The 13,660-nt window shown below is 38.5% G+C and overlaps 1 protein-coding gene across 3 annotated transcripts in view; it reads left to right on the forward strand.

Moving 5' to 3' along the window:
* The window catches only part of LOC147318693 (RNA-binding motif, single-stranded-interacting protein 3-like), a 167,413-nt gene that overhangs the window by 21,602 nt on the left and 132,151 nt on the right, over window positions 1-13,660 (forward strand). The window contains exon 2 of one of the 3 annotated variants that reach the window (XM_086310777.1): window positions 8,224-8,293. The exons of the other annotated variants lie outside the window; for them this stretch is intronic. The gene's annotated coding sequence lies outside the window, so the exon portion shown is untranslated. The remainder of the gene's footprint in view (window positions 1-8,223; window positions 8,294-13,660) is intronic. 3 annotated transcript variants of the gene reach the window in all.

The raw sequence follows: 13,660 nt of genomic DNA on the forward strand, positions 1-13,660 counted from the left end.
CGCTGAGCGTAATAACAAAGACAGACAGATTTTACAGCTGCTCTGTTCCCAAGTTTTACTGTGTGACTGATAGCCTGGAGTTTGAAATCCGCTTCATAACCACGTCTCTTACAGGTGCCATTTATGGTCCTTATACACACACAATACGGTAATATTACGTTGATGCACAGTACGTATCACTCCGCGAAGCTCCTCGGTAGCCGTAATGCGCCGACAATCTATTAAGCGGTGCAGCTCCGTAGCTTACCAAAGTCGTAATCAAACATTTTTGACAGATTGCTGAGCGCTGTGTTCCACATAAAATCGGTTCGCGGCCATCAAGCACAACCAGAATTCATACATAAGGCGCGCTATCAACTTTTGAGAGAATGAAAGGATTTTAGGGTTAGCACTGTTAGCTCGTTAGCATGTTTAGCTCGTTAGCACGTTGACGCCGTCCAGCCCCACGCATGGGGCGATGCGCAGTAACTCGTTAACGGAGATTTGCCGTGTCCGTCTTGTCGCTGCCTGCACGTGAAGCGATGGGGGAGGAGGGGGAGTTGTCTTCAGTGAAGGCGAGGCGGAGTAACGTTGCGTAGAGACAAAAGTGGACGAAAGAGAGGCAAACTTGCGGCTCCACAACTATAATTATAACGTAACATAGACTATATCGATATAAAGGATATTGTCACATCTTATATCTCGTATAAAAATATATCGATATGTTTTAAAAACTCGATATATCGCCCAGCTCTAGTGTATAGGGTTATAAACATACATTTACAGTGTTGCATATCCTATGTCATATTTGTCATATCTGCCAAAAACTTGTGTGTGCATGTGTTTCTTTGTATGTTTACAACTAAGCCAGCCAATCTAATGAGCTGCCTGGCTTGAAATGGATTTAATTAAGTTAAAACAAGATTTGACTATTAAATTTAATTGAGGTAAATATTATTATAACACGGGTTTAATACACACAGTGGGAACATAAAATGGTAATGTAACATTGTAGTTTTGCTGATGCTGCTTTAATAGAAATCTAATTGTGATCTAATTGTTTTCTGGTATCTCTGGAATTGCTTTTTACAGTTAAACGGCATAAAATAATTATAGCATGTGTCAAATGCAATTTGAGTGATTACTAAAGAAAAAGAAAGTATCCTATCTAAATCAAGTAAACAAACAGCCTAGTCTCTGACAGACTTCATAGTTTCTATAAACATAAAAACTGATAGGTGAATTATAACGGAGCTTATTGGCCTGTAGAACTTTTATAATTAGAGTGGAAAAGGTTTTTGTTTTGTTTTTTTGTTGTTTTTTTTGTTTTGTTCCCCCCCCCCCCCCCCCCCCCCCCAGGCTTACATGACAGAAGTGGCTGAAGGGGACAACTCTCCAAGTCTAATTATACAAAGAAGCTATTCATAATATCCTATGAATTATTCATAAAATGTCACAGATACGCAGTCTTCAAATTTCATTTTGCGTTTGAGAAATCTTAGGAAAGCCTTTGTTTTAGTTGCCTGTCCTAGGATCACAGATCAGCTTGATACTGATAATATTGTTGTTATTGTTGTTATTAAATTTCTCTGCAAATTTAATAACAACAATGCATAAAGTCCCTTCCAATTTATCCACTTGTTTCAGGTAATCTGGCGTTTTAATTTGTCTGAATATGTACCCTGGTCTCTCTTAAACGCCACAACAGGAGTTTTAGTAACAGATCTGATTAAGCATCACTTTTAATACAACACAAGTCTGAATGCATGCAGTCACATTATGTTTGATGTTTCAAAATAATATAGATTTAGGTATCTGACAAATCTATAGCTGTTAGTAAATATGACACGTGAGCCTAGTAGCACAGCTCATCCTTTAATTCTTTTTAAAGAAGAAGACTCGATTTTCCTAGAGTAAAACAGGACAGAACCGCATTGCAACTAGAAGAAAATGTCTGGTAGCTTTGTTTTTGTTTTTTGTTTTTTTGTTTTTTTTTTCTTTCAGGTTCATTATCCAATTGCAAGCAGTTGCAGGAACCACTTTTGAATGCAAGGTGATTGGACGTATTGGCTGATGGGATTCAGATTCACACTCAAACTGGCGAAGATTTGCAAATAATCAGTGTCTAATTTATGAATGCGAAAAGATTGCCAACATGTTGCAATAGCTGGAAGTTGGTCTGCATCTGCGATTCAATGGGGCGACTCAACTCAAATGATTACCACCTTTTTGCCAAGTACCTATGTCATTTTGCAGTTAAAATGCTTTTCTGCATTTGTGGAGGAATTTCTAAATTTGTTTTAATTTGGGGTTCTAGTTACTTACAATGTAAGCAGTTTTTGGGAAGTCAAATTCCCTGAAATGTCTCTGTCAACGCATTTTGGCAGTTTGTCCAAATTTTGTTCATTCTGCGCTCCAGATGGGTTGAGCGTTAAATTTTTTTTAATCATGATGACCGCGTTTAAGCGGCGTTAACGCTGACAGCATTTTTGTTTTGTTTTGTTTGTTTGTTTTTTGGAAACTAGTTTGTCCATGTTTGGACTGCTTCTGTGTTGTAAACGCGCAAATCAGTCCGTGCATGATTACGTTGCCCCGCCCATCAAAAAGTCTGCGCATGCGCAAATATATCGGCCATCGGCATTTGTTGGACTGACGATTGCCGATTGGAAAATGTTTACATACCGCCCAACCCTATTTCCAGTTTGATATATACCTGAGGTATCAAATAGCAGCACAAACCTGTCATGATTGTATTTTTTTTTTTTTTAACTGAGTGTGTCATACCTATAAGCTAACACAATAGCATTAACAATACATAATAAATTCTCCCTGACATGAGGACAGGATTGATCAGGATATTAAAGGAAATGATGAGCTGTCCTAGAGAGTCACAGTTTAGTAGATTAATCAGACAGTTATAAAGTGTGTTTTTATATGCGTTTCTATAATCACTTGTCGGATTTGGCCTCTAATTATCAAAACAACTCTGAATATATAACTGCTAAGTAGGTGTGGGCGATATGCTGATGAAATTATATCACAATATTTCAAGTAACTCTTGAAATATCTTTATCAATGTCAATTATATTTTTGTTTGTTAGCATAAACAAAATGAACATTTTCAGTCTTCGTTTTCCATTGAGCCACTATCAGCATAATGTCCAGTGACACAGCACAAGTCAAATGTAATTACAAAAGTATTCTAGGAGGTGTTTTTCTGGAAAGTTTAAGTATAGCATATAGCATAGCATAACTGCTTAATAGCTTAACAGTGACTAAAATAATTTAACCTTGTACCTCCTCAGGAGCTGTGCAGTATTTTCACAAAGTAAAACAGAAAATATTTTCTCCGTGGGACGTATCTTGGGGTGAGCTTTTTAAACCAGCTCCTTAAAGCCCTCCTCTATCATTGTGTAATCACATTTTCCTGTTAAATGGAGTGCAACTAACAAGTGCTGGTTGAGTCATGTGTTTACTTCTGGGTCACACATCACCAGTTGCTAATAGGGCTAGGGGTTTGATCCAAAATGAATTAAAACTGACATTCAGAACCTCTGATCAATGTAAGCTTGTCCATGTCATTTATTTATTTATTTTATTGTGTTTAGACTCTCCCCTATTATATACTTTGGGCTGGGTAGACTCATAACAACAATCTGCAACATGGAAACATGATGGAGGAAAACTCAAATGCTGAGCTGACTGCACATCTCGAGCAATTTGGACACCGCATTTTCATTTACATTCTTTCAACACATTTTTGACTTAAGTAAAGACAACATCAAACAAAAGAAAAAATCAGAGTGAAAATTGGTGATATTACTTTTGGCCACAATCTGTTACAACATTTGAAGCACCGTCATATTAAAACAAAAGAAGAAAATCCCAGGTTTTAGTTGAGCAAATGAAACGAGAGAGTGTGTGTTTGTGTCTGTATGTGTGCGTGTGTATATTTGTGTTGCTGAAAATAATTTTTCATCCAAGTTGAGGTAAAAATTTGAACCAATTTTTTTTGCGGTCACATGGCCCAGCTCTAGTTGGTATTATATCCTGCTTCATAGCGTGGTTGTAGTCAGTGGTGTTTTTGCCATAAGTGGTGAAACAAGTTTGTTGTTTTTACCTTTATCTTGGTCAGTTTTCTTGCTTATTTTTAAAGCAGTGTGTTGCTTTGCAGGTTGTTGAACATGGCTGTTGTGCGCTCCAGGGAGCTTAAATTCATGGTGTTGCTACATGACTGATATTTTATGTAAAAATGTATGCTTGTATCATCGTGCATGAGAGTTGGCACAGTCCCATCGCTAAGTTAAGAATATTCAGATCTAATGCATTAGGTTTAGTTCCACAGTTATTTAGACGATGACATAATCCTTGTAATCTTGCCTCAGTACAGAGGTTTTAAATCTGCTAGTTTAAAATCAAACAATCAAAATCTTATTAAGTGGAAACTTAGGAGTAGGAAATGTCACAAAACACATTAAAATACAACAAACTGTCATTCTTGAAGCATATCACAATCATACCATTTTAAATAAATGAATCCTTCAACTGTCTCTCTTGTGTTTGATTGACCGTAACAAATGGAGGGAGCAGAGTAGCAGTCAGAAATCCACTGGCACAGATTCACACATTTAAACAGCAAAGGAAAGAATAAACAAAAACTCCACGCTGAAGCGAAACCAGTGCGCACAGATGCATACAGGTGTACAAAGCTTTGCTAAAGTTAAATCGGCCTTATCACAAGTTAACCCCACACCTAAAGGGTGGGGGGGGGGGGTGTGTGTGTGTGTGTGTGTGTGTGTGTGTGAGATGACCAGCTATTGTGTTTTGTGTTATGTTTATATCTATTTTAGCATGACCAGAGATCTGGTCAAGAGGATACCACCATTATGTAAATTATATAAATATAAATCAAGAAAATCAAATGGGCAGCTCTAATGTTCTCTGAAGGTTAAGTTGCATCTTGCTCATGTAATGAGATCAGATGGCTACCCTAAAAATGAACAAAGTAATCCAACTGTCTGAAGGTGTTGGAAGTTCATACAGGCTTTGTATATAAAACTGTGCCAGTAAACCAAATTATCAATTAGACAGTGATGTGCACTAGACAATAAAGCTGATATAAAATCAAAAGAACTGTGATAGTCTAGACAAAGTGCAGAGGAGGAAGCATGCATGCAATTAATGTCATCATAATTAAGAATATTTAAGAAACCCAGTGAAACTTGTACAAGGATTTTCCCACGTAATAAATTCAGACCGGCCTTATTTCAGCAATAAAACAAACAAACATTGTAACCTTCATCTTTTTCACTAAGTGCTCATTTTGCACACTAAATACTTGTAGGATGATACAAGTCTGCTCCTAGGGTATGACTGCCAACATTGTCTAAGATTTGGATTCATTTCTGGAAAACATGAATGTTTTTTTTTTTAAGCACTGAGAACCAACTGTAAACCTTGCAGTGATGCCTGTAGTTGCTGAAAGGCAGTTTGAAGTTTGTGAACAGCTTAAATTAGAGTAGAGCCTACTGAGTAAAGTGCAGTATAATTTGCATAAAGGCACACTTTAGCTGTAGACATATTAGTCTTAATATTAATAGAAATGGGGCCTAAAGTTTAACTCCTTTTAAAATCCTGAGACAATTTGACTTGTATTCAGATGTATAAATGCACTGCTTCCTATCTGTAGTGTTTGAACCACCCTATAGCCCCAATGTCACTGAGACTACTCATGGTCAACAGAATCAACAAACAAATGGCAGAAGGCAGTTTTACTTAGTGTAAGGTATTATTGTCAAGTTTTTTTCAAATGACTTTATTACAAAGTGTAGAATCTTAATATGAGAAGCTGCAGATATATGATGCTAATTTCGTAAATCTGAATGATGCCCAACCCTAAATAAGGGCAGAGCATGGGATGCTTTACAGTTTGTTTTTTTTCTTCTTCTCTTTTTTTTTTTTAAGGATTATATTAGTCTGACTCAAATATGAGTAAAAAAATCCACTGTAAGCTTTAGAAGATGGGGATTCAGATGACTGTTTTTTTTGGCTCAGTAGATTTCAAAGGTTTATTGATTGTCACAAAAGAAATGGATCCAGAGAGAATTCAAATTAGAAAACTGAGACTTTGCTACATTTGGATGAAAAACAGAACTAGTTGATATAAATTGTTCATCAAAATGCTGAATATCAGTTTTACTTTTGATTTTAACTGAGTTTTCCTATATAGAACTAATGTAGTTTTGTGATGGTCAAACTTCCATCTGAGGTCTATTTCTTACCCCTCTGTAGGAAGTTCAGTCTGCAGGGGAATTTGTTGACCTAGCATTGGCATTCATTTCCCTGAGTACTTATACTGTGAACCATGTATTTCACAGATAATCCAAATTTCTTTATAGGAGCATATTCATTGCCTATTGTAAAAATGTTCCCATGCAAACTCAACATAATGTATTACATTAACTCTGCTAATATCACTATTGTACATGTAATTTAAAAGAGCTTATTCATCAGATTCTTTAAAATATCTTTTAAAAACACAAGGTTTGAACTAGTATGTCTTACAGAAGTGTTACCACAATGTTCGCGTAAGTCATTAAAAGTACTGCAGTGGATGAATAGTTGTTGGGTGGATTTGTAGGGTCTTGGATCTTTTGAGTTAACCCTTATAGGAACATTAAGAAATTGCATTAGGTTTAAAGATTCCTGCAGGCACTTGGATGCAGAACATGACCAAATCCCATTTTAAGTCACACAGGACAATTAATTTTGAATCTCTCAGACTTTGTAAGATGGCAGAGAGGAAATGGCATCTTTTATATCATCCTACTCATATTTTAACTGCAAGCAGTTCAAACTGTCTGGCTTTAGGTTTGTTAGATTTTGTTAAGGAGGTACAAAACTGATTTGACAAACATTGCAACTCTACCACCGTTATGATCAGTGCTGCAAACACTCTAGGAAAAAAATCTTGTCAGATTATCAGGTACTGACTCTTTTGGCTGAGTTTATAATAACACCATAATATCCATGTTAATTGGGGCAGCCGAGATCTTGATCAAGTCCATTTTATGGAGAGTTCTTCTAACATTAGCATACACAAAGCCAGGATCTACTATATTTTTAATAGTGGTAATATTTTTCATAGGGCCAAGGTTTGATTGCACATTCCCAGTTAAAAATAGCAGCAAAATAAAACCATTCAATATCCTAGAATGTGTTTTAGTCTCTGGCAGTAGAGCGTTAAGAGTACTTTTTGCACAGTGAGGATGCAATTCAGAGCTTTGAGATTGAAAATACAGCAGCGCCATCAATTGTGATTGGAGAGAGAGAGAGCCATCCAATCACATGGGATATAAAGGTTTTACTTAAAGATTAAATGAGTCTTTTTCCATAGAAGTTCTAAAACTTGGTGAGGGGGTAAAGATCCCAGATGGTCCAGAGAGAGACATGTTAATTAAAAAAAACAACAGATGTGTGTTGGCAGCAGTGTCCGGAAGAGCCAGTCACACTGCTGCCTGTGGTCATTGATAAACAGCAGCAACCACAATACAGAAGGTAAGCTAGGCAACCAAACTAGGCCCCAATAAGCCAACACAATTCGTCCATAACCCAAGAGCAGTAGCTCAGCTCAGGAGAGTCCCTTAGCATCTCTTGTGTAATCAAAATGAGCTTCATAGGAGGTGTAAAGGTTTCTATCAAACAGCCGTGCCCATGTAGTCTAGTGCTAGCTGTAATCCATGAATGCAGCAGCACTAAAAAACTTAAATCTCCTGGTGGTATAAACTGCAATACATTTCTTTTGTTGATGTATAAAAATGTTACTATTCATGACTGTATTATCAATAGAAGACACGGGAGAGGGGAATCAAATTTCAAATATCCCATGCAGGCACACAAACTGGTGAGACTGGTGTCCTCCTTGGGAGCCAACATGCTTAACTCATCTCTAAACATGCGTTTCAAATTAATGCCAGAAAGTTATACTGCTACAAATCATCAGACAGGGCAGATATTATCTCTAAAGATTGTTCCTTTGAAGAATAAAGACTCTGGGAGCTATCATTAAAAGAGTTTTCTTTTTCCTGTTTTCTCATAATCAGTAATCGTTGACTCAAACTGGAATCCTGCTTGATGCTAGACTTAAAGTAGGGTGTAGTTTACTTTCTCTGTATTAAAACTGCTAGATTAAATGCAACAGCAGGGCAAGGGCAGTATAACTTAATGACTCCTTTTTTATTGTAGCTTTTTAGGTCGTTGCCGTACCGCTCAGTGAACGACATCTTCATATTCAGCAACAGGGAGACCAGAGAAGGTAAAAATATTGTTTTCACTGATTTTTCTTTCAAAGTTAACAAGGGCAATGCATGACATATTTTGTGTTAACAAGGGAAATGCTGTCCCCCCCACTCAAATTGCCCCTCTCCCGTTAAAAGCCACCAGGGTATGAAGCAGAAGCCGTTGCTGTGAGGAATGAAAGCCATTGAGTTAAGCTTGTTGAGTTTAATGGAGCAGGAAGGCTATAGCAGAAGTAATGGCTGAGGGTGAGCTTAGCTGCAGGCCTGTCAGGTACCGCAGGGAGAGCAGAGGAAGGCTATATCCTGCAAGATCCTGCTATTATTTACCCCTGACATCCCTTCATTTTTTAAATTAAATACTGTATTTTCTTAGTTGTGGCTTTAGGTCACCATATATAGTTTTGTGCTGTTGCAGCTAGAGAACTTGATTAGTTAAGGCAACAGGAAGTGGACGCCGTTTTGTGTAAAATTTCTGTTAAATCATAAATTGGCTATTAGTCCACTCTTCTGTGATGTGCAACTTTAAAAGCGATACCACTATATCTTTGCAAAGTTAACAGATTGTTTTAATGTGTTTTGGCTTTTGCAGTATCCACTATTGGTGAAGTGTTACCCTTATTGTACTTCCTTTGTATACTTTGCGACTTCTTGATCAGCCATGATGCTTTTGAAAAGCAAACATCCCTGCGGTAACTTTGGTGAGGCTTGATTTGGAAGATCATTAGTGATAATTTTGGTGAGCATGGGTTGAAGAAAGTGTCCTTACAAAACCTTAGATTTTTGTTTTTTGTAGATGCTTTTAACTTGCCTTGATCAAAATAATCTAGCATTTGATACAACCAAATGGGCTATAGGGTTCTTCTTTTGCTTTTTTCCTTCTCTCTACTTAATTCAAAACAACTTTAAGAATTATTTTTACAATGACAAACAGGCAACTAAAAGACAAATGGCAATGAAAAAGAAGCCTTCTTGGTGGAGGTACTTGGTACCTCTCAGTTGCCTTTATGCTTTAAACCAGGGGTCTCAAGCTTAAATGAGCTGTGGGCCACTGTTGGCGCTGTCATCTCATTGGAGGGCCACTTTAGTGTTCAAGTAGTACAAAAACACAAACAAGAAAACACCCACAAATATTTCCTCACTCTTAACTGAAGCCTTTCATTGACCATTCATTGAACTACCAAAAAAACAAATTGGTACTCTCTTTCTGGCCAGACACGTGACAGCACTTCTGTTATAATTTTGTTCGTATTTAACAAAATAAGAATACAGATGTAAGTGTACACATTAGTTTTTGACTGCTAGTGAAAATTGTTTTCTCTACAAATAACTCTCACTGAACTAACACAGCCAATCCCTCAACATGTTTGTACTCTCTGCTCATATTGCCTTCATATTAAGTCTTTTTTTTTTTTTTTGCTTTTTAAAGAAATTATTTTAACATTGCACTCAACAACAAACATCTCCTCCCTAACAAAATAACTTCAAGGGCCACATTTTATTATATTTCTTCGTGGCCACAAGTAGGGGTGACGTGGGCTGCAAGTGGCCACCAGGCCGTGACTTTGAGACCTCTGTGTTAAACTAACATGGCTTTAGATAAGGCCACCTGTTCTTACCCATCACTACTTGTTGATAATAATGTCTTAAGTGATTGCTTGGTTGGCTAATTAACAGCAGCTTGGAAAAAGAAGTAGCAAATGATGACATTTGGCTCTCATAATATGCTAATGTCAACTAGATGTTGGCTACAGACACTGGTGGTTTATGTCTGCGTGATGGTGATATCAGGCAGGTGTTGCAGTTGTTAATGGTCAGTTTTATGTCTCGTATAGTTTGTTCTAGAGGCTGAACTGCAATTCTACTGATTGATTATAGTACAGACATGTCTGCGTGGGCATAATGACTACAATGGCAGGATTGATTTTATTTATTAAAGTAGAGGTTACAGTCTCTCCTCTCCTCCTCTTTTCTCCTCTCCTCTCCTCTCCTCTGCCAGATGGCTGCTCCTTAATCAAACTCTCGTACCTTAGAGAGGTAAACACATTATGCTGCCCTGATTACACTAGCTTGGTGAAGCGTACAATGGAATGTGCGTGTAGGCTTTGCATGTGCATGACGGCTAGTGCATATGTACTTGTGTGTATGGACAAACTAGACAGGGGTGGGGGGGCTCCTATTAAGAGGCGGTGCTGTGGGGTATACACTTGGGAACCTTCAGTCTTACAAAAAGCTCCCGTCCAGAAGGGATACACACACGGGAACAGAAATTGTTACTCAGCATAAAGATCTTCAGTTATTCTCTCATTCTCGGACAGTAAACAATCCCCCGCCCACTGTAGCTATGGAAACACTAGCTGCCGCAGGCCCTCATATGGCTCCACTAGTCTGTTCTACACTGTGGTATACTATAGTTATCCCTGCCAAGTATTGAGGCAGGCATACTACTGTCATACATTCCAGCAAATGCCATAAAGGGTCCTGTCATACAATCCAGCAGATCAATAAGCCCCTGGGCTTGATGTCACACAGTAATATATGTCTAGCTGTGAAAACACTGACATCGAGGCGAGCCATGTAACTTGCTTTGGCAAGGGGAACAAAGCAGAGTGGGGCTGCAGTGCTAATAGTCTGGCAACCCGATAGTGTTAGAGGCAAACACTACGGTTTTCACAGGACTCAGCTGACAGAGTGCCGAATGACTGCGGTGTGGCTCTGCACGTCTTGGTCTCTGGAAATTCAGAGGGGGGAAGAAAGCAGTGTTACATGCTGCTAAGTTATAAAAACAGTCTTGCACTGAGAAAACCAAGCTGCTTTAGTGTTATTGACCTTTTAGGAGGGTGCAGAAAATTGTAAGCGGGTCATATTTGGAGTAGAAATGTAAAGGAGGTGAATATAGAATATGGACCCTGACAGCTTCCGTCTCGGTCTATAAAAACCAGGAGCAATTTCCTACATGGCTGAAAAGAAAATCCAGATGAAAGAAATGAGAATGATTTTATTTGTCCTTTTGTGATTCATTGTCTTTCTAGTTACTGCAGAAAGTGGCATCTTTCTGAAATCAGTATTTCCTTGTAGTAGTTAAGCACTCCTGGGATATGCTTATAGGTCGAGTCAGTCAGAAAAAATGCTGTATATTTAATTAGCTACAGAGAGGATAATTCAGACAAAAATCACAATACGTTATCTGTTTATCTAATTTCTTATGGTAATTAATGTAGTTTGTATCTCCTTTAATAAAGTTCTTTGTAGATTCAGCTGTATTTTCCGAGTGGTGCAGCCTATATTTCAAGGATGCAAGGGTGAATAGTTGGGTGGAGGTTGCCCGAGCAGTTATTCTTCGGATTTAAGAGATGATGTCTAGATTTAAGTAATTACAGCAAACAGTAACCAGACATTGTTCAGTACTATCACAGCCGAGTCACAGCCAATTCAAACATTTTCTCTAACAAAAAGTTCAGATGTCATCATTTTGTTGAAAAGGAGGACATTATTGTGACATAGTTGCCTTTTCCCCCCTTCCTCTTCTCCAATGATTCCAAATATGGGCAGTGACATTAATAAGTAGAAAATTGGTCTGTTCAGGTGTCTGTGCCAGGATACAGATGAAGACAGTCATTTTGGTTATCAAATTAAGCTTAGATCTAGAGTAGTGTCATTTGACTAGAGTACCACAATGATGTTTATTCCACTGTGGAACACGTAATTAGCAGTGATGATACTGGCCTTTGATGAGGCCGGATGAGATGTAGTGAAATCCTTCATGCATTATAATTTGTGTGGTGTGCAACAGCGTAGGCGTCAAGAGAATTAAGACTATGAATATGGATGTTGGGTGAGCATCATGAGAGTAAATGTGCTTACTCTATTGATTAAATCTCCCATCAGTCACCTAGCAGCGTGGTCCCCATCCCCTGTCTCTCCCCCCGTCTATCCTTTCCTCTCCTACATCTCTCTACTCATCTCTGTCAAGGCGGGCTCAGTGGAGTGGTTAAATTGTCCATAGCGCGTAAACGGTCGTTTATAAAAGTCGACAGACGTGGCGGTCGTTTGCTGAAATTAATTACCCCTCGAAGCCACAGCAAGCATGGGCTCTAGTCAGTCAGTCACGGTCCACCACCTCACATGCCCTGTACCTGCACAGAAAGACAGAGAAAGAGAGGGCTGGAGAGAGCCAGGTAGACTGGCATCATTTTTTGCAAGAGTGCAGTGACTGAAGGACGGGGATGATTAAAACTGGGAATGAATTATGAGTGATATATTATTCCATAAAGTGGAAGAAGTGGAGGTACAAAATCGACCCCCTATATTATGTTGTGATACCACAACAAAACACAGAAGACATCTTGGTATTAATCCAGCTTGTGCACTTTTTAATTGTGAAGTACCACCCCGTGTGCATATATTACTGGAGCAAAAGATCCATGGGGAGTTTTGCGCTGACACAGCCCAGGAAGATAATGTGATACAGACCACAGTGACGTGAAACTAATCAGAATGTGTTCATCTTCAGCAGGAGTAACTTAATGAACTTCTGCAGTATCTGATGCAACACTTCTCTAACATTAATAAAAGCTTCATCTCCTGTCTGATTTGCATAATTGTTAAAATGAATCCACTGACGCGCTGCTCTTTTTTTCATTTTTAATAAAATGATGATCTGTGTTAAAGTGAGCCATCCCTTACTGTTGAGATGGGAGGGGAGAGGGAGGGAGAAGAAAAGAGCATGGGAGGAGTGGGATTTGCAAAGGGGCCTAAGGTGATTTGTCACAGTTTTGATTCAGTCATGTAATGAAGCATACACTGTTGTACAAGGGGTTATTGGTTTGAAGTGATATTTCATATGGCCTTATGGCAGTGGAGATGGTTTGGAATTTTTCCCATATACTGTAACACAATCTCTCCACTAGCTTGTCTGCCTGTCTCATTGCCTGAAACATGAACGTGTGTCCTCTGTTCTTAATCTGCTTCTTGCTGTTGTCCATTTAAAAATGCTGTGCCTCATATTTCAGAATATTTTTGCTAGTGTCACTTGCTATCATAGATGCTTAAGTAAAAATACTTAAAGTTGGTAAATGGACTGGTTCTTGTATAGCGCTTTTCTACTCTCACTGAGCACTCAATGCGCTTTACACAACTTGTGCATTCACCCAATCATGTGCATTTACACAAGCACTTATCTAAGGTTTTTAGTGCTTCTATCTAACATTCACTCACATTCATGCTCTGATGGATGCATCGGAGGGCAACATGGGGTTAGTATCTTGCCCAAGGATATTTGGCATGCAGACTAGAGCAGACTGGGATTGAACCACCAATCTTGCGGTGAGTAGGTGTCCCGCTCTACCAACTGAGCTAGAGCCATCCCATTATTTGTGTCGTAGAAC

Source organism: Aulonocara sp. 'chitande type north' Nkhata Bay, linkage group LG11 (assembly GCF_057382095.1).
Source record: "Aulonocara sp. 'chitande type north' Nkhata Bay isolate Kocher_YH1m ecotype deep benthic linkage group LG11, A_spYH_male_GT1.1, whole genome shotgun sequence".
Lineage (NCBI taxonomy): Eukaryota > Metazoa > Chordata > Actinopteri > Cichliformes > Cichlidae > Aulonocara > Aulonocara sp. 'chitande type north' Nkhata Bay.